Below are 22,586 nucleotides of genomic sequence, written 5' to 3' on the forward strand. Positions count from 1 at the left end.
TGTTTGAAAATTTAGCAGTGTTGATTCATCTATTTCACCCAATACTTGCAGCCTCACTACTTAAGCTTACGCTCTTACCTTAAAGATTGTGCAATTATTGTCAGGTGCGCGCACAGTGAGTTGTTGCTTAAATGCATGTTACCTCTACATATGGACTTTCATCTTATAATTTTTGAAATGAAAATCAGTGGTGCATCTATTATTTAATGAAAGGCGAATGAAAAAAAAACAAACCAGAAAGTGTAGTGTACTCAAGAGATTCACATCCAACTCTGCAGAAAATTCATACCTTCTGATTCAATCGCAAAAATTGTCTGGTGAGTCAGTGTTTTATTTTATTCTCCGTTTCAACACCATCCATGTTCTCTGCAATTGTGACCGATCAGGATATTCTCACATTTTATTTTATTAACGACTCTAGTGCTCTTCGCAGGGAGAATTAGTTTTAGCATACCTACATTGAATGTCTTATGCCCATCCAACTTCATGTTCTAACAAGAACTAGATATTATAATAAGTTGTGCAGTTCTGTAAACCTTTCTTGATACTTAAGTTTTAAAATGGTGTATGCAGAATTTGTATTTGTATTTCATGAGAGTGATCTTTAATCAGTTCTCTTCAAGCAAGTTTTCTCACTGACTTGAATAGAGATACTGTTCCTTGCATGAACCAATCATTGCTCCTAGACCTAATGAGGTATTTTTTTTTTATTTTTCAATCGTGCTTAATTCTTGTTTAGAGAGATGTGTATGTGTCAAAGGCAAATAGTCAAATTAGGCATTTTATCAAATACCTAGGCGGATTGTCAAATTTTCAGATGTTGCGAGGTTTCTTATGTTTTCACAGAGACCTCTCGAATTTCCAATATTTAAAGTGTGAAAATCCATTAAAGTACAGACTGTTATTGCCTTTCCTATTCAAAAATGCTCCTCACATTTCTTCAGCTGTCCAAATTGTGAAATAAGTTTATTTTATTAAATGCTGTGTATTTTGAGATAAATGTGCAATCTAGGACTAGAAATAACTCAGGTATTTATCATTGTATGAAGCAAATTTCTACAGAGAATTCCTTCCCACATGATCAGAGCATTATTTTGTCTACAGTTAGTAAAATAATCAGAATTTCAGTCTAAGTGAAAATATTTGACCATTTGCCTAGGCATTCAACCAAATGCCTGATTTGACTATTTGCCTTCAACATATGCACCTACAACGACCGATCAGCGATTCAAAATTGGGAGGAACTGAAGTTACTTGGGAATTTAAAAAAAAATGAATTTAAGGAAAATTAGGAAAAATTAATAACCAGCTTTTTCTCTCCCTGCACTGTTTTTCATGCCGAACACCAGATCATTTTCCAAATTAAATTTTAGGCTTCATGGCATCGATTTTGATTAAAATTTGCTGTGCTGTCTGACTAAATATTTTCAAAATTATGACACAAGAGCCCCGCTTTTGAAGGTCCGAATGTCTTTTTTAGCCTCAAATAGTGACCGAGGGAGGTCTCTTCATTTTTCATTTAAATTTCTCTCAGGTATTAAAATAAACAATGTGACTTTATTATTGCAAATTAATACATGAACAAAATTTATGATAGCTGTTACTAATACTGAAAAATTCAGTCATTGGAGGGGGGGCCATCCGGAGCCCCCCCCCCCTCCTGCCCCAGCAGCTACGTCACATCGCCCTACCCTTACCGGCGCACCCCTAAAAACGTCGGTAACGCAAACCGCACCACCCCGGTTGTGCAAATCGCAGTTCGGTAGCAGGAACCGAGAGTTCGGTACCCTGAATCGGGAATCTCGGTACCCCGAACCGAGAAGTCTGGTAGTAGCTACCGAGGATATACTGTAGTGTAAACCGAAACATTCGGTGTTCAATATCGGCCGTACTGTGCGGTACGTGCTAACGCACTGCGGTTCTCCTGACCGTACTTTTTTTCTCAGTGTGGACTATGCTGTGGTAGCGATAGAATATAGATAGGTAACGTCTCGAGGTCGAAAAACCTTTTTTTTCCGAGGCAAGTCAGGCCTCTGGATCGATGGGTGCAAGAACGACCTATACGCGCGGCCTTATCATTCTCGGTTAGCGGGCATCGGCGCGGCGCGGCGATAGTGATGGCTCGATTTTTTTATCTCATTTTATAAAGATTTGTTTTTATTTCAGAAAAACGAGCTATTGAAATAATTTATTCTCCTCTCAAACTATCTTTTCCTCCAAAAATGTATACTTCGCATTTTGCCACCAAAATGGCGTAATACGGCCCTGTAAATTTAAGGGCCTATAATGTGCTAGTTACCCCTCTCTATACTCACCATCGATATTCTTTTATTTTGCGTTAATCATGCGTGATTAAAATGATTTATACTGCATATTGCCACCAAAATGACTGTTGGACGTAATAACGACCTATAAACCGCTTTTTTAAATTAACTATATTAGAGTGTAAACCCAAAATGTATCGCAAAATCTACCCGGCATCCTTCAGTAGAAGGGTTAGGTCACCCAAAAACACCAAAACAGGGTACCTGCATAGAAAAGTCTGCGCAGTACATCAAAAACAAAACTTTAAATGCGTTTTTCTCAAAACGCGGTTTCCAGTTATAGGTTGTTTTTGGTGCAATGTCCTCAATTGTGCTATGAAAAGGGACCTCCTCTTCCGGAAGAAAATTAGTCAAGTGCGCGTACATAACTTCGGAAAGTGTACGCGAGAATGGAGCGCAATTAGATCAAAACGCAGTGAATTTTATAGCATTAGTTATTATTGAACGTCGTACGCGATAAAAATGGATTGCTGGTTTAACAATTCAATTGTTAAAAAATGTGAGACATGTTTCAAGTGTATATTTTACAATAGTGGAAAGCTGATTCAACCACGGGCGTGGCAAAATCAGCATTTTTTTATTGGAAAATCTACATCGAAACATCACTTTTGGTGTATCACCCTTTTTAACTACAAAATTGTTAAATCAGCAATTTCATTTTTTTCGTGTAGCCTGCGCAATTTTTTCGCTGCCTGCGCAGTTTGCGAACGAACAGCCGGTCTTTGGCTCGTGACCAATCTGCATCACTGCACCAGACAACATTGGACATTTCTAAAAAAAAAAAGAAAGAAAAAAAAAAACCAGGGATATTCAAAGATTTTAAAATTCCACGAAAAAGAAGAAATAATCATTTGCATTAAAAAAGTTGTCCGGGCAGCTCGAACCATGAGCGGGTTATGATTGAACATCAGAGTGAGACACATTTTGACACATACAAGAAGAGTGATTAAAGAGAGGGAGAAAAGGCTGGAAAAGATAAATATGATGTGCGCATAAAATCTAATGACACAATTGTTAATATGACTCATGACGCATTATCAAAGAGGGAATCCAGTTCAGCCAGATGGACCCTTTACAGCTGGATTGAGGTGGAGGGTTGAAACAGCTGATATGGTAATGTCAGAGAAAATCATTACATGCTCTGACCTCAGACCATCGTATTTCTACTGACCAACTGGCGGATCCTTTCGCCACCTTCGTTGCCATGTTGTCACTTGCCTCCTGATAAAAACGCCGACATGAATCTGAGACTTTATATCCTTTTGATTATTTCAACCTTTTCCCTTCCCTTCGTCAAAGAAGCCGATTTGGACGTATTTCTGCCAAACGAAACTGTGTGCATTAAGACATGAACCCTGAGAATCATCAGAACATAAAATGCGTAACAGGGCTCACGTCATAATGCACATAGTTCCGTTAGGCAGAAATGCATCCATTTAAGGTCCCATATCTCGTTCTCTCTCTCTCTTTCATTAAAAACAAGAGAGAGAGAGAGAAAGAAGAGAGAAAAAAAATGAAAAAAGGTTACGGAATTAAATTAACAAGAGAAGATTTTGAATTCATGATCAGAGGAAAATCAATCACTTGACAGTTTCTTGTGGCACTGAGAAAGTGTGACTTTAAACTAAGCACTGAAAAAAAATTCTCGGCATTTTTACGAAGGTCCGTTGATACCTTTACCATCTCACTTTTTTTACCAATCATTGGTAATTTTACCAAGACAGACTGGTAAGCTTACCTAAAACCGGTATTTTTACTGTTTTTCCAGGTAAGAATACTACTTTTATTGGTAATCAATTCGCGGTAACTTTGCCATTTTATCTCGGTAATTCTACCACAGTCGATAAATAATATTGGCGTTTTTACCAAGGTCCAGTAAAATTACCGAGAAAGTTCAATAATTTTACCGAGATTTCTCAGTAAAATTACCAATTCCATAAATGGTAATTTTGCCAAGAAAAAACTGGGATCAAATAGAACCCTGAATTCTTGGTAATTTTACCCTTTTCTTAGTAAAAGCACCGATATTTTTTTTTCAGTGAGGAACCTCAGTTTTACATCACCGATCAACATTTAGGAAAATCCACCAAATAAAATGCTTTTTGAAGCTGCCAAAATACGCGAATTTGTGGATATTTTGATTTCCCAAAACAAATGAACGAGTGATGGAAAATAGCTAAGGTAACCTACGGTCCGCAATCAGACACCTAGATGAGAGAATTTATCCTTCCTCTTTGACGAAAAATTACGAGATAAGTTGGATTACGATTGCGGCAAAACTGATGCAGCCACAAAATTTCATCGGTGGCTTCAATATTAACTGACAGCACAATCGCGATCTTGCAGGCGAATACTGCTCTAAGAATCAACGCGCAGGGGATACTTTCGCATACTTTCCCGGCTTCATTAAAAAACACACGTGGTAAGAAGGAAAATATTCCGGACCTTCTTACGGAAGTTCCACACTTATTCAGTACTTCCAGACCGCCCTTAAAAAAGCATTTCCATTTCCGGACTAGTGAACACCCTGGTGAAGAATGGAAATACAGGACGGTACTCGGTAGTAGAGTTCTTGAGGTTCTCAGTTTCTAGAATTTTGTTTGCATCGGACGGAAACCACTTCACTCCACTGCGCCAAACGGTAAATGCTCTTCGCCTGACATTTCGAGCATTGGGAGACTATAATTTTTCAATCCGTCCACGATAAGAGACCCTCCACTAGCCTCCTAGCGACAGGTGGAAGCTTATACTTTCGGGGTTTCAACAATTCCTTATGGACAATTATTAGCGAGCAACAGTCATCACCCTATTTTCGGCTGTTTACTTACCTACATGGTCGATGATGAGCTTCGGATGACGTCATGAGCCAAACAACTTTCCCAAACGTCGGCCATTTTCGGCTTGTTTGCAAAACGAAACTGCCAACAGGTTGTTGAACATCAACCATGTAGGTAAGTCAACCGTACAATGCTGAAGTCCCGAAAGTAAAAGCTTCCGCCATGGCCAAGATACTAGTGGAGGGTCTCTTGTCTCTGAGGATTTCTCATTCAAAGGCTGGCAATCCACAAAAATTAGAACTTACCACGTTAGCGCATGCCATCGGTGACAGTGGTGAGTAAGGGTGGAAGTAAGGTGTGTTCGTGGGACGACAGTGGTGAGCCCGAACTAGGACCAACTTCCACTTCGCATCAACCAGTCCAGTCTGGAGACAAACACAGAGAAAAAGGATAAATAAAGGGCGCGCATAGAAACGACGAAAAAAACACAAATATGAGTTGATATTTATGCAAATCCCGCGTGGTGACCGGAGGGAAGATTCGCGGCCATTCAAAAGATCCATTGATCAAAATTTTATGGGCACCTCAGGAACATGCATGACTGCCCCGAGAATCGCGCCGACGTGTCGTCCCGATGACCCGACCCCTCTTTACGCTCCTTTTTCGCCGGTTAAACGATCAAAATCCCGCGTCCGGGGCTCAAGCTTCCGAAGGGGTTTCCAACTGACCCTTACCGGCTTTTACTCCGGTCCCATCGAATATTTTCACGTCATAATGTGCGATTCATCTGCAACAGTCCCTGCTAAAATTCAGCAACGACCAACTCGGGGACACCAGGGTATACACACAGTTAAAAATGTCCGTTTGTATGGTTACTTCGGGTTAAATTTCTCTTCCATCAGATCAACCAAAAGAACTGGAGTGATTTACCAATTTTTTTGTTAAATCGACTGAATTCGTTGGTTACCCTGAAATATACATAGCATGAGCAGGCTGATAGCCATGAGCTGTACAGGCATAGCTCACTGGAAAGAAAAAAAAAAACACATTGGATCTAGAGTCCAGACTCAAGAAAACATTGACAAGAAAAAGGACTCTTGATTCAATCAGATGTTTGCTTAAATCAAAAGGAAAACCGCTCAAATTCAGAGGCTTGGTTATTGATTTAAGCTTAAATCTGATTGAATCAAGAGTATTTTTTCTTGTCGATGTTTTTAAGAGTCAGGACTCTAGATCCAATGTGTTTTTTTTTTCCAGTGCTGTATAGGCATGAGGAGAGTGTCCCGCTGGACTGACGTTCTCGTATTTCTCTCGATGTCACTCACAGATCGCGACTTGCGAGTGGTTAGCGCATTGAACTTACACCTTTGTGATGTAGGTTCGATCCGAACGGCTCAAGCCTGATTCATCTTAACGAGGATGCAAGTTTTCGACCCCAAGATTTGGTTAATGTAACCCAAAGAAAAATTAACCGCATGATTAGGTTACTTCCGTGCTCTACTTCCCATATTAACATAAAAAGTCGGTTACTTATTCTTACTGCGTGGACAAACTGAACGTACTATGACGGAAAAAATTCCAGGCCTTCTTGGGGAAGTTCCGCACATTTTCGGTTCTTCCGGGCTGCCTTTAACAACAGTGCTACTTCTTGGAATCCCTTTATAGAGAGAGTTTAGACAATGCGGCTCACGGATGTCACAAACGGGAATGAAGATTACACAAATTGGACGTTTTTCGTAATCTTTGATCAACTCATTCCCGAATTCCTGTCTCCGTTACTTTTCTCACGCCGTTTGAGCCTTGCCGTGCCCCTAATTCCCCGGTCCATTCTAATTTGTAATTATTGCATTTGGTGAAAATGTAATTTTAGAGGTCTGCGGCCAACTATAGACAGAGACTTAATGTCCTTAGACAACAGGGCGATAGGGACATCCATGCTCCGGCTTCCAAATTTTCAGGGATTAAGGCCGAGAGGAATCTGTTTCTGCAGATCCACTCGTCAGTTCCGTGAAAATTTGTCGCCACCACCGCATTCGAACCCGGGATCTATTCTGCCGTGCTAAGGAAGAACGCCGCATGAACGTTCGAGAGTTGCCAAATTTCCTTCGATAAAATGTGTATTTTCGTGGAAAGTTAGGAATATTTTCCCTTGAAATTTTCAGGGACTTTAGGAGAAATTGCGTACAAAATTATAGGAAAAATCGAAAGGAAAATTTTCATACATTTATGAGGAAATTCGTGTTTTATCAAAGGAAATTTGGCAACGCCTGAAGGCTCATACGGCGTTTTCCCTTAGCACGGCAGTATTGGTCTGGAATTAGACGCGCTGACCGCTAGGCCAACCTGGCCGGCTGATCGTGACACCGTGCAGACCTGAAATACAGGAACCAATCAGAAATGGTTTCGTATTGTCTTTACTCTCAGTATAAAGAGACTCTACTATTTCCGCAGACCGGTACGGTAGACAGTCTGCCCAATCCACCCGCGGAAATTGGCGAAAATGGTGCGGTGGTGGCGCGAGAGGGTGAGCGTGCGCGCATGACGGTGCGTGCGCGAGCGAGCACGGGGCGGCGCAACGAGGCGACTGTATCATCAAAAAGAATCCGAGATGACAGCTATTTTGACGAGCGCCGGGAAGGATACAAGAGGGACGGAAAGTGTTAAAGACGTTATGAAAACATTACCTAAACCAGAATAGAAATAATGAAAAGGTGGGCTCCGCGCGACTATCATCGCGCTTCCTTCCCCTCCTCGCGGTGCCGCGTTGCCAGATTCGTCGAGACCCCATGTCCGATGGCCGATGGCTATACGGGGCCGTTCATAAAACACCGACCCTCTGACGTAAGGGCGTACTTCGATTTACACCTGAGCCCTATTCTCCGTATACAGAGTTGTTACAGAAGAGAGGAAATGAAATTCCCTGACATTTCCTAGACAAATTTTGGTGAAATTCTCAGACGACTGGAGATATGGCATGGGGTTAAAAGGACTTATTCTTCTACTGGGCTAGTTCTTGGACAAGATTGGTTGTTCAAAAAGACAAAATCATTCTAAACAAGGGAAATAAAAATGACTCGCCAATTTTCCCCGGACATTTTTGTCATTTTCTTCTCTCTCGTCCTTTCTTCCATGGGTGTCTACTGTCTACTGGTACTCTGTCATTAAACTTCTCTGCGTTTTCAGTACCTTTTCCTTGCTTTTTCCATACTTTCCCAAAAACTCCTTTCCTTCTGACAATTCTCAAAAATGCTTGCTTTTTCCTTTCCGTTTCCTTACCTCACGCGCATTTTTAACTGTTACGGATTAGGAAAGTGGAATGATGGGATGACAAAGGAATAAACCGAAAAAAACACGAAAAATCGAACCAGGGTTTTGATAAACGAATTTTGTGAGGAAATTGCATATCCCCAGGACTACTTCATCACGAAAATCTGGAACTTCCGTACTTTTCCACGGAAAGTCCGCACCTTTTTTTCCATGTTTCCTTATTTCCGTACCGACCATCAGAAATCCGTGCTTTTCCAGTGTATCCGTACTACTTCCGTACAGTAGACACCCTGCATCTCTTTTTCTACTTCTTCATATTCAAGTGAGGGGGGAGGGGGGAGTCATACGCCCCTTTCCGCCCTCCCTCTCAGATCCGCCTTGGTCAAGTCTCCAAGAGCTCCGTTCCCGGGAAATTCCCTACTCGGGAGCTCTTGTGCGAAGCGTTATTTTCGGCGCTTTTGTCGCGAATGCTAATGTGCGGAGTACTTGTCGGTGAAACGAGACAAGATTCGGGGCCCGGGGGCCCGCAGCGGCCGGGGCGGGGGCCCGTCTTTGCCAGGTGGCGGCGAAAACGTGGGCCCCCCGCTTTTCGGCGGGCGAGAATAACCGGATTTCCCGGACGGCGCGACAATGGCATCTGGACCGATGGCACCATTCGTCGTCCCTCCGACCTAAGAGCTTATCTCTATCCCACGCGAGCCCTGTTCCGCGTATAACTCCACGCTTTTCAGGGCTCATGTGGAAGCCGGGATTCGCTCTTGGGTCGGCGGAGCGGCGCATTGTCCGGCTCCGATTGTCCACGATCCGGACCACAAAACTAATCATGGGTCGGCTTTGTTGGGCCCCGGCTCGCTTTCAAATGAATATAGAAAACAGAGCCGAGTTGTAAACCGTAAACGGCGCCAAGCTCCAGGTCCCACGACAACCGAATTATCGGCTCCGACCGCCGCCGTCTCCGCGCTCCGAGCTTTTTTCACCCGTCGCCCCCCCCCCCCTCCCGCTTCGTCGCCGTTGCGTTGACTCCCGGAGAATTTTCCGCCATACAGAAGGTTCTGCATTACGTGGGGAGCAGGGTGTAGGGGACTTGGGAAGACCGCGAAAACTGGGAATTTGTCGAGGAATAAAAATCATGCGTCAGATCATGGGAGTCGAAAATGACATCCAGCGGACTGATTATTGATATTGATAGACAAAGCTACAGACAAAGACGACATAAAGAGTATGGAGCGATCCTATTGGTGAAATGGGTGGTTCCTATAGACAAAGGCAGAAAATGATAGAGTAACTGTCGGGTCTCTCGTGGGTTGCCGTTAGTTAGTCTATTGCCTCCCTCCTTGGTCCATTGCAACCACCCGCTTCCACCAATAGAATCTCTCCATATGTCTTTTGTCTCAAGCTTTGTCTATCAATTTCAATAATCGGCCCGCAGGGCTGCAACAGAATTTAGAAAATTAAATGATCTAACATTTCCCAGATTTCCAGGACACATTTTAGTGCAATTCCCTGATAATCGAAGATCTGACGAATGGTTAAGAGGGCATAAATGAAAATTGTTTTTAGGCAAAATTTCTTGTTCAAAATCTCAAACCCGTTCCACAAAGCAAATGAAGGTGATTTGACGAATTCTCCCGGACGTTTTCGTCATTTTCCCTGACTTTTTAAGATGCCCTGACATTTCCCGATTTTCCCTGACTGTGGGAACCCGGATTCGACGTCATGACCAAAGAGCTTGTCTGGTATGGTCATGTTTACAGCGGATGACAGAAGAGAGGCTGCCGAAGAAGATACTTGATTGGGACCTCCCGGGAGGAGGCGAAGTGAAAGGGTGGCGACAGGGGTTTTCAGAGGAAATGAGGGAGTACCAACTCCCTGGAGGGCTGTGGGAGGATGGGTGACTTTGGCGGCTGGGAGTAACAGAGCGCCAAAAAGCGCTGTAAAAGCGGCTTCTACGAACATATAAAAAGCACCCGGGGAAATCATGGGAAGGCCAGCGGACTGATTATTGGAATCGATAGACAAAGCGATAGCCAAAGAAGACATGGGGAGTATGGTGCCGCGCTAAGAACGAACGCCGTATTAACCTTCATGCGTTGCCAAATTTATTACGGTAAGGTACGAATTTTAAGGAAAACTTGTGAAAAATTTCAGTGGCTTTCTCTAATCTCTGGACAAAATTTTCCTGTCAAGACATGAAAGTACGGGGAAAGGGCAATCAGTAGCTGTTCAAAAGATGAAGACCCTCAGAATGACGCGAGACTCCCTGATTGTCCCACGAATGGAGAATTTACACACACGTTTCTTATTGCTTCATCTGAAGGTGCTTAAAGAGCTGATTTCACAGTATTTTTTATAATTTTTTCCTGCTACGGGAAATCGTATAAAAACAGATTTAAAATTAAGAAAATGCACCGCCTAGTGACATCATCTGGCAGCATTTAAACACACGTATTTTAGCAGTCACGTAATTTTGTCTCATCTTCTCCAATATATTGTTCAATTCATCGACCAAAGGTATCCTCGTGTTCAGTTCACTCAGTAGTTTCCACTTGAGCACAAAATTCATCAAAACACCTGCAAATTCTCTATTCCCAAACTTTCCCTGGTCGCCAGGAAGTCCCTGCGACTTTCCCGGTTTCCAGAGCGCCGGGAACCCTGATGACGGAAAACATGAGGGGGGCCGCGCGGCGGGTGGCGCCACTGCGCGAAGTCCGAGTCGCGTCGGGTAATTTCACCTACTCTCTTTTCCGTTTTGTAGTTCCACTCGTCTTTTATACGCTTATAATTACGGCGGATTGCAGCATGGGCAGCCCAGTCTGGACGTCGTCTTCCGCGCTGCAAGTCGAGGACGAATTTTCTTTTCCATTGTTGATCCCCGCTCCAGCCGCCGCCGGAAAGCTACTTCTGGTTCCTCGTGCCCGTTATGAGCTCCGCGCCGCGCCGCGGCGGCAAGCTTTCAACTGAACGTATTTCTGCCAATAGGAACTATGTGCACTGAGACACGAGCCCTGAGACCCATATGAATATATGCATAACAGGGCTCACGTCGTAATGCACATAGTCCCGTTTGGTAGAAATACGCCCAACTGTTATCACACCGAGTACGTTGGCGGAACTTAACATCACTCTGCCGAGCTAAGGAAGAACGCCGTATGAACCTTCAGGCGTTGCCAAACCTTTGATATAACTCGAATTTCCTGGAAAATATATGAATATTTTCCTCCCAATTTTTCAGATAATTTAGTTCGCAATTTTACCTAAAGATTCTGAAAATGTGAAGGAAAAATATTCATTGCTTTCCATTTATCGAAGGCAATTTGGCAACTTTTGAATGTTCATACGGCGTTCTTCCTCAGCACGGCAGCACTCGTTCCACCGATTTCGGCGGGGCCATCGTCGCGATCAGCGGTGGACTCAAAGAGAGGCTGAGTAGGGGGCCATTTGGACTGCATTTTGCAATTTGGACCTATAAGTTCTGGCACATCTGAAAAAACACTTACGTACATAGGGAAACTATAATTGTACATACGTTGTTTTTGAGCCGGGCTGGAATTTATAGTTCCTAATTGCAAAATGTAGTCCATTTGGGACTGGGGACCCCCCCCCCCCCCGGGGGGGGGGGCTAAAGAAGGGATTGGAGAGCTCCTTCTCATTGGAAATTTCTTCAAGGACAAATCCCTTCAGAGCAAAACTCTGGCAAACCACAAAAAGGGTTTTTGCCGAAGTTTACACGTAGATATTCTAATCAATCAAAAATACACTGAAAGGAAAACTCCAGCCCTGCGGGGCGATTATTGAAATTTCTTGTTTGTCGGGACGACATAGATGACATAGGTTAAAAGGCGGAGCGTGATTGGTCGGCTATGTCTTATCGCTGCTTTATCGTGCCTTTGTCAGGTGGAATGATCGACATACTGTCGGAAACTTAAGAGGTGCCGTTAGCTTGTCGATCATTCCACCTGACAAAGGCACGACAAAGCAGCGATAAGACATAGCCGACCAATCACGCTCCGCCTTTTAACCTATGTCATCTATGTCGTCCCGACAAACAAGAAATTTCAATAATCGCCCCGTGCTTTCGGGCTATAACGACATTCCGTCCGTTCCGGGCGTAGCACCAGGAGCAGCCTTTAAATAAGTTAAAATGCGCATTTTAAACAGAGTTTATTGTATCAAAGTTCGCGGTTTTGACAACGATTGTGGCAATGTGTGTCCTTCAATGATTGGTACAGAGATTGATGCTTCTATAATTCAAAAACAGTTCCCCTGATCGCTTCGATCTGAAGTCTATCGATTGCACCCAGAGTGCACTGCACCATTTCTAGAGATCCACCTTAATTAAAGTCGACAGAGAATCTTGTCATGCGCGATAAGAGGTCGTCGGACCCCCAAGAAGTCGGGAAGACCGTCGGTTGGATTCTATCAGTGGCGCGGCGTGCTTTGCGATGTATCGATCGTTACGCCGTTTAAACCTATGGAAAAGGATCGATAAACAGGGTGTTCGCAGCGAACATCTTAATAATCGATTCTTCACCATAGGTTTAAATGGCAGAACAGTCGATACATCACAATTCACGCCACGCCACCGGATTCTATTGGAAAACACGATATACGATTCGATCCAGATCTAACGGCGCGAAGTCATTTCAATATTAATTAAAAATATACGGAATAAAACATTGCGAAAAGATCATATCTTGGATCATCATCATTCCCGACATCAATTGTCAGGGTAGGTGTTGCCAGCTTGAGCGAGAAAGGAACGCCGATAACTCATGCACTGGAAAAAAAAACACAATGGATATAGAGTCCAGACTCTTGAAAACATTGACAAGAAAAAGTACTCTTGATTCAATAAGATTTAAGCTTAAATCAAAAGGAAATCCGCTCAAATTGAGAGGCTTGGTTCTTGATTTAAGCAAAACTCCGACTGAATCAAGAGTATTTTTTCTGGTCGATGTTTTTAAGAGTCAGGACTCTAGATCCAATGTGTTTCTTTTTTCGAGTGTGCTGGGACGCCAAGCGGATCGAATTTCACTGAATTTCAAGTAAATCGATGGAAAAATGGACTGTGCAAATTTCCCGTTGTTTTTAGGCTGCGATCATGAAATAAATGCTGATGCCGACTTGCGGCTCCAACGATTTTTTTTCAAATTAGGTATCACAAGACGCAGTTTCCCCCACGGAAGAACGTAACTATATTTCAATGTTGCCAAATTTCCCTCCGCAAATTGAAATTTTATCTGGACACTCTTAGGTATTTTGAGCTGAATATTTCACTGATATTTCATCTAACCTCATAGAAAAATCAGACAAAATCTTGGACAAAAAGTACACAGGTACATTCTCGTAAAATATAGGGTTGACCCCTATTAAATTAGGTGACCTTGGAATGGAGTTAAGTTCCTTCGTCCGAGAAACGACGAAAAAAGTGGTTACCATTTGAAAAAAAAAAGAGAAGAAGTTGGGGGCACCCACTCCTCAAGGGTTCTCTTCCCAAAATTTTGATGCGCCAAAAACAAGTAATTTCTGACCAGGAAACATCCTTTAAGTTTCGTTTAAAAAGCTCAATTAGGAAAAACGTTAAAAGGGAGGAGGATTTCGGACTTTAGTGACACCCTGTACGTTCCGTGCCAACTCGAAGAGAGTACATTACCATACACGAGCCTTTAATAACGAACATATCGATTTTCGATAGAAAAATGGTGGGGGGCAGTGACCTTCGGCTACCGAGACAGTTTTGATTAATGTACCAAAAATTGATCGACGCGGACTCCTCTCGGTAACTAATGGTAAGTACCCATTGTCTCGGGGGAACCATCTAAAATGAAAGTAAGACAAAGCGTTATTTGGCATTAAAAAGAGGCGGAGTTTAAGTCAATTAATGGAGTCAAACCTGACAAGGAGGAGGCGCTTGTAGTTTCAATTAAACGTATGCACATCGGGACCGGGCAGGATTGCGTAATTGAAATAAATCCTCGTACTTGGGAGCACCATCGAATCACACCGATCCATTCCGGGCTCAAGTTCGGATGGTGGGCTTTCACAAAGATGGTGACTAAGAGCAAACTCCAATTGGAGTAATTAATGGTGTAAAAGTTTGGCCCAGCCGCGGAAGCCATGACGAAACTGTGCTGTTCAGGATGGCTTCTGACTCACACACTAGTCGCTGTCTTTGACTTAAGGGCCAAATTTTGTCGGTCCCCCTACCGTACTTAAATATGTTTAAGACGAGTCTCGACTGCACTTACGATACGTTCGGCTTAGCGCTTCTGATTGGTCGGTGGTGTGGTTTGGACTCATCGATGGATGCTGCACCTCCGTGTGAAAGAGCCGACAAAATTCGGCACTACACTAAAAAATAATACTTTCTCCACCCGCAAGGGGAGGGGAGTGAGAAAATAAAAATTCCGGCCTTGGAAGCCGTACTTTACGGGCTATTAAGACATACCGTCCGCGCTCCAGTCTCAGAGGCCGAAACTTCCGGGTGTAGCACCCGGAGCAATCGAAGCTACGGCTCGAGCACCCGAAAATTTCGGCCTTTGGGCCCGGAACGGACGGTACGTTCTACGTCTATGTAGCCCGCAACTTTATACGTTCGCGTTTTTTCGGTGAAGGGTTTTCATGATGGTTTCAACTTTACAATTCCTGACTTTCCCCGACTCTAAAATTTTCAAAACTTCAGAATCCCCTCGACTCATGAATAGAACTTCAGATTTTTTTATTCATTTTTTAAATACGATGACTCTTCCTTTTGGATACGATTTCCACTTTTGGGGATTCAAACTATGGCAAAAACTCAAAAGTTCTTCGAAGGGTACCAAGGCTTGCAGACTGAAGATGACTGTTTCTAGTTTTGGATGAAATTTCCACTTCTAGCAATTCAAAATACAGAAAAGACACTCCAAAATTTGTCATGTGGTACCAAGCCTTGCGGAGTGAATCAGTCAAGCAGACCGGCCACTCGCAAAATTCCCTGAACTTTCTCGTGGATTCCATGACTTTTACAGGTCGCCACAAAGTCCCTTCAACTTTCCCGATTTTCCGGAACGTCGGATATCGTCTTGTGAGCGTCTATGGATTAGGAAAGCCTGACGCTGAATGCTAAGCTGGAGAGATTTCAGAACCTTTGTGGAGAGAAGATAATAACTGTTTCGAAATAAAAAGATGTTTTGACCAGTATCTTGGGAATCTATGCGACACCCTGGCTTCTGGTATGTCTCGATTTAACATCTAAAGTCGCGATATCACGCAAAAAGAGGACATTTCTCAAAACAGAAAGCAGGGGTGCAACTTGTTCAAGACCTCCGTAATTTCCTGAAACGCGTTGGGTTTTCGCGCGAAGATCAACACAACGGGCTGATTAAAGTTTTGTGGAATTTTGTGTTAATTTTAGAATGCGTGCCGAAGTTGCGTTATTCCACAAGGGTCAAAAATCTAAGAACTGATAAATGTAAAAAAAAAAAAAAAAAAATTCTCAGCCTCCACAGTTTGGTCGCGACTGCGCGGCGGAGAACAATTTGCACCCCTGACAGAAAGTAATCGTTGAATTATACAACAAAACTTTGACAGTGCGGCCGAAATTCATTTGTACCTGGGATATTCTGACAGTGCTTCGAAGGTATACTTCTCATGAAAGTATTTTGAAGTATGAAATCACCGATAAGATCAATATGTAGGTGTATGGTGCGGCAGGAAGCAAATAGAAGATAACGGATTCTCCTCACTAAATAGGGGGAAAACTGTAAGTACCCCAGTCTGAATACTGATAAAAATATTTGTGTTATGTTACTTTCGGTTGATACCCAAATTTTGTGTTGAATTTGGTATAGTTTGCAGTAAATTTAGCGCAGAGAACAATAGAGAGACTGGAAAAGCCCAGAGTCAACCGAGGACTTGCCTTATTTTGTGTTTTACTTCCCATGTTAACCAAACTTTTGTGTCGAGTTCAGTGTTCGAAACTCACAGGCGCCAACGCGCCAAATGCGTCTGAAAAATCGGCCATGGCGCCTAAAAAATGAAGGCTCTGCGCCAACGTGGCCCCTAGAAATCTGAATTTTCATATTAGGTGATTATTCGAAATTTTCAGCACCACAAGTGAAAGCTTTTTCTATTCTTCACGATTTCATCATTTGTGCTTTCGTCTTCCCCAAGTTACAGCTACTTACTAGTTCTGTTACGAAAAACATCTTGCGTCTAACTTTTCACTAAAAGCTCCGTAATGTATAGGCAAAAAGTCAATTTGGACCCTCAAAAATCTTCAATGGCGCCTAAAAATCGGGCTTGATGCGCCACATGGCTCCTAAAACTCAGAGGTGAGTTTCGAACACTGGTTGAGTTGTTTCTCTGTGTGGTGTGCACCATTGATTTGGCTGCCATTGAAACTATTGAAAGCTCAAACGAATATGGAAACTTTTTAAATTTTTCGATGCTTTGGCAACTGCGACAGTTCAATTCCACTCCTTGCTTTTCGCTTTCGTCTGCAGCGCTTACGTGGTGAAGCCTCGTGTCGGAGTCTTTGACCAACCTAAATTGAAATTATCATAATTGGTGAAAAATATTCCGAGTTTTCTCTCACGAAATAGCACCCGTCCAGTGTCTGCCCGCGGTAGTTTCACGAAAAACAATTGGAAATGTTGGCTTTCCTAATGTACAAAGTTCAAAGAGCATCGCGATGAATATGCAAGTGCGTTTTTCCTGGCACATTGTTAGCCGCTTCGTCAAAAAAACGAGGAGGAAAAAATTCCCTTTCCGAAACGGTTTCCTCTTTGTTTCTTGTCGCGCCGATGCACGAATGCAATTCCCTTTCCTCGGCTCATTCTATGCTCACATATGAAAACTGTCCATTCTTCCGTGCTGAGGAAAAACGCCGTATGAACATTCGAGAGTTGCCAAATTTCCCTTGATAAGAGTTAGTTAGTATATTATGAGACGTTCAGCGTCACAGGCTATTAACGTCTTTACAGAGAATTTTGAAAATGGGAGTACATACGAAAATTTAGATTTTTAAGTTAAGAGAGGTGAAGAGTTTCAGAATTTTGGTAGTAATGTTGGGTTCATCGCATGTGAGAAGGTTTGTATTTCTGTTGATTGTAGGGGAGTAGATCTGTGATTGGAGATATCTAAGGGCAGAGCAGTCCATAAGTACGTGTTAAGACGTGTATTAGCGGCTCTGGTGCTTGCACTAGAGCTGCTATTCCGGACGGTCCCAGCTGGGGAGTATCAATGCAGCATGTTACATTGTAGAGACCGCGCGTTGGTTGATGGGAATCGGCGCCATTTTCGGCTATGTTCCTTGTCATGACTTTATTTTATTGCATACTGTTTTATTGTTAGTCAATGCTATGTTGTGTATTGTATTTTTGGAATCATGGTGATACAGTCAACAATTCAAAACTTGTTTGTGCTTTTATCTCGTGATGGAAAAAATGTACTTTACGTTCAAAATTTGAAAATTTGAATTTTAAAGTTTTCGCGGTTAAGGAAGCTTTAACCACTGGGTTGGAGCTTCCTAGTCATTTACTCGATATCAGCTGATAGCAAACAAAGGTTACCAGGGAAACCGTAAACGTCTAACAACTATCGTGGCCATTGGGGCGATTATTGAAATGATATCGACTGTATGTCGCCGCTTACGACAGGACATAGCCCTATCTTAACTGTGTAATATATCGCAATTCGATATTGTTTTGATTTTTAAAAGGAGCAATTCATTCATACAGTTCCGATTAGTTTTGGCGAACGGGCCCTTAACCTACGGCACTCGGCTCATGGGAATTTTTTAACTCTAAATTTTTTAACCTAACTCTTCCATTCCGGGAACATATTTATTGAAAACGGCGACTTTTTCAACAGTCCTATTTTTATCTACAACATCTAAGTGGCCCTTCATAATCATTTAATTTTGGCCCCTGGCCAGAAAAAGGTTCGGAAATTGCAGTGATTTTGCCGAAAATGCTGAAGTAAGTAAATTTGGGCATTTTTTTTCCTTCTTCAAACTCTGTGGAGAAGCACTTCTCCTCCAGTACATCTATTTTTTTACTTATCTCTCGCAAGGTACATTTACAGAAGGTGTGTTCCAGTATTAACAGTTCAGATTCGTTGTTTTTTTATTATAACGCTTATTTCGGAAAGCAATTATTACATTGTTCAATTCTACTGACTTTCAACACTCGATTATACTCCCGGCAAATTCTGCAGCAGCGTTTCAAATGTTGACTCTAATGCTTCCAACAGCCATCCGATGTCTAAGGGTTTATTCCTAGATTTAGGGATTTTCCGGAATTTCCAGGGATTTAGGGATTTTTCAGGAAATCTAGGGATTTTTTTTTGATGAGGTAAAGTTACCAAAAATCAACTTTTTAACCTCAATTATAGCTTCGACAATCGAAAACATTTTTTCATCTATATTTTGTAGGCCTTTTTGGCAACACTATTTTCCCCGCAAATAAGCCGGAAATTAAAACGATTGTGTCCTTCGATGTACTTGACATTCAACTGCATTCAACCTGTTAATAATAAGAAATCAACTAATATTCTTTCATTTTATTGGTCTGGATTAGCACTGCTTTCAGAGAGCGCCAAAATTCAAACGAGCCAATCAGATTTAAATATTGCAAATCGCTACATCGAATGACATCATGATTCTTCATAAAAAAATGGCGCTTTTTGCAAAATCTAGGGATTTTTTAAGTATATTTGAGCAAATCTGGGGATTTAGGGATTTTTAGCGAAATCTAGGCATTTTTTTTCTTCCCCGCTAGGGATTTAATATCGGAAGACTGGCTTCCAGTATCGCAGCGTTGATCGTCGCTGATGTCGAAATGGAACCTAATGCCGGACATACTGTAACACCTCCATTCCTCAATTCCGGTGAGGAATACGTCTCTACCCTTAACTCAATATAAATATACAAATTGATAAGTGAGTGCTTTAGTCTCCTGAAAACAGAATTGCGAAACTTAAAATTGGAGAAAAATGATGAGTAAATGAAAAAATGGAACCAATTATTGATGGAAAAGTCGCATGCCATTCTGACACAAAATATGGCGTCTATCGAATCACCTTAACTAAATAAAATAACCAAATTTTCAACTCTCAAACTATCAACTATCAACTATCAAAATTCAAACTATCAAAATTTCCAACAATGACAAAAAGGATTGTAATATACCTATAATGTAATGAAATATACACGCTCTAATCATTTAATTTGTATTACCTTTATGTTATGTACCTACATGTTATACTATTTTTATAATAAATTTTGCCAACATGCTTTTCAATTCAGTCTACAACATTTCATTCCGACGTGGCAATAATGATTTATAATGCCCCTAAACATTAAAATGAATTACAATAGTAATGCCGCATTATAATGTCGTATTATACATCGCAACGATTCATGTCCTACTGACTATTGATTATTGTAAGATGAATTCTGTTTTCTCTGATTGTATGTTTCATACGTGCGAAGCAAGTACGGGTCACTAGAAACGTGGTTCGTACGGGTGGCTGATGAAATTGATCTTCGAATACCTTTTGATGAGCTAGGGAAATGGAACCATCTGCATCTCATGGACAATAAATAGTTGCCGTAATTAAGGTCATCCCGTGATTAAGGTGCCGTGATTTAAGTCATAAATTCTTCATCTAATTCTTGATTCATCTCCAAAATGTCTGCTAAAGCTTTCATGCGCTTCTCCTTGTATGCATGAATGAGCAAATTGGGTATCGAACAAGCGGACACTTTTTGAAAATTTAGATGATTCTGGACAATATCGTACAGAAGTCCACGAGCTGCAGATAGAACCATTACCTCTAGCTCATCAAAAGTTATTCGAAGATCATTCAACAACCTCTTTGACAAGTTGCAAAAACTTTTCGTTAACAATAGTGTCACACGGTACTAGGAATATTTACTATTTAACGAACCTTATATTTCCCTGACTCAGTCCTAAATTATAGAAGTATGCGTTACTTTTCCAGCAATCCAAAAAAACAATTATACAAAAAACCAATACCTACACTTTCAGATATAAAAATGCAAATTTTTTGCAGCCTCGCTAAACGACTTATCAACCAGAGATTTTTTAGGAAGCGGACCTCCAAAGAGCTTTCAAAATTAAAAGTATACAACAAGTGATAATGCCATATATTCGCCATATCAAAGCCCAATACACATTTATACACCGGCTACGTAAATCTGCTAAGTTACAAAACATGAATCGAAAGTTGTCGGATTGTACATCAATGACAAAATGTGTCTAGGCCCTCATTCTTGACTACAACTACTGCCCCCAGAGCCGCTCTCCGACGCCAATGCGTTGGAGCTTCCTGCTTGTTTTTAAAGATATTTGTGCATGTGTTTCTTTTAGATTTTCAGGTATTTTTGATTACATTGCGTACAAAATAGTCCGAAAATTTCGGGGAAAAATATTCACAATTTTCCCAGCAAATTCGGTTTTTATCGAAGGAAACTTGGCAACGTCTGAAGGCTCATACGGCGTTCTTCCTTAGCATGGCAGCATTGCAAAGGCACTTTTGTCAGGCAAAAACCAGAGCGAAAAAGAAAATGGGAAAAAAATGGGATACATTTTCGACTGGCATTCAAACTACAATATTCACGGCGATGGTAAAATTGTATGTGCTGAGAAAGTCCGCTGGGGGCCTTTATACAATCTTTAGGAACGCGAAGGGATTTTTAAAGTACGTTCTTCTAAGCGCGTAACTACGCTTTTAAAAAGTAAAGAAATATTTCAAGCTTGGAACAAATGGGCACCATGGCGTTTTTCGAACCAGTGGCGCGGCGTGGCATGCTGTGCGATAAATCCATTGATCCGCCTTTTATAGCTGTGGAAAATTATCAATAAACAGGGTGTCAGCAACGAACACTTGAATGATCGACCTTTTACCATGGCTTCAAATGGGGAAATATCGATAAAAGAGCATTCATGCCTCGATACTATCTTGAGCATATATATACTATGTAAACGTACGTGGGCAAATAATAAAACTAAAAATGACCAAATAGTGTGACGGTTCACAAGAACAAATACCTCAGTCCCGAAAACCTACAAATTAAGACATGGGTGCAAGTGGTGTGTTTAAGAACAAGCAAAAAAAACGCCAACAAAATATCGAACCAAATATAGTTAAGGAAAATCGTCAACAATATAACAGGGCTAGAAAACAGTGTTTCTCGGGTAAGTCAAGAGCCGAAAATGGGGACAGAAATATCTGGGAAAGTTCAAAGGTTGAATGCTAGAAAGTGTGCGTTTTTTAAATCAAAATTTCCCGGGAAAGTAGATTTTAGCTGGAAATTCCCTGGAACCCTCCCGGGAATAGCAAAGAAGAGTTCCCATTGGCATAAAACTAACTAAACAGCTTGCAGCCCGTTCTCCGAGATACTTAGTCAAAAAATCAAATTCAGATTTTTATTTGACAACTTTGGCATAATTAGCTCTCAAAAACAATTATTTACCATGCATGATAACGTTCATTATACCCAGTTCCCATAATTGGTCAGGAGGAACTAATAATTATTCAACAATATTTAAGATTTTTCGAGGCCTCCATAGGGAAGCTCATAAATAAAACGAGGTACCAAATCGTAGACATACACACACACACAAAAAAAAAGAGCTTGGCAGAAAATAGCATTTTGCCACCTTTGACAAAATGGAAAGATATGGGAACGAGTCTCATTTCAAAGCGCCTTCAAATGCGATCAACGCAAACACACTGGCACTCGACCCACAGTGTCTGAGTCAGACGATGAATGTTAATCTAGACAATAATAATTCTTTACACTTATACACTACAAAACTGTACTGATTTCCGCTTTTTTACTCAAAGTTTAGACTTTTGTGAGTTACGAGCAAATTTATGACGTGTTAGATTCGGCCGTGAAATGACCTGAACACGCAATTTTCGTTTAAAAAACACATTCCCGTTTTGGAATCCTCCCGAGGACGAAGGAGGTCCTCTCAACGAAAGATTTCCCGAATTTCAGCCAAGTTAAATTTAAAAATAGACTGATTCACAATCAAACTATAGCTATATCAGCAGGCTGATTAGCCTCAGAACTATAGACAAAAAAGAAAAAGCGAAATGGGGCGATCTTATTAATTGAAGTGGGTGGTTATTATAGATGACGGGGATACATACTGGACTAACTATAGGGTTTCTCAGAGGTTACCATTAGTAAATCTATTGCTTA

At 41.6% G+C, this 22,586-nt stretch overlaps 1 protein-coding gene across 1 annotated transcript in view; it reads right to left on the minus strand.

Annotated features, from left to right (window-relative positions):
- Positions 1–22,586, minus strand: part of LOC109029629 (uncharacterized) — a 203,587-nt gene that overhangs the window by 85,793 nt on the left and 95,208 nt on the right. Inside the window, exon 2 of the mRNA XM_072302531.1 lies at positions 5,407–5,526. The gene's annotated coding sequence lies outside the window, so the exon portion shown is untranslated. The remainder of the gene's footprint in view (positions 1–5,406; positions 5,527–22,586) is intronic.

This window comes from Bemisia tabaci, chromosome 7 (assembly GCF_918797505.1).
Source record: "Bemisia tabaci chromosome 7, PGI_BMITA_v3".
Taxonomy (NCBI): domain Eukaryota; kingdom Metazoa; phylum Arthropoda; class Insecta; order Hemiptera; family Aleyrodidae; genus Bemisia; species Bemisia tabaci.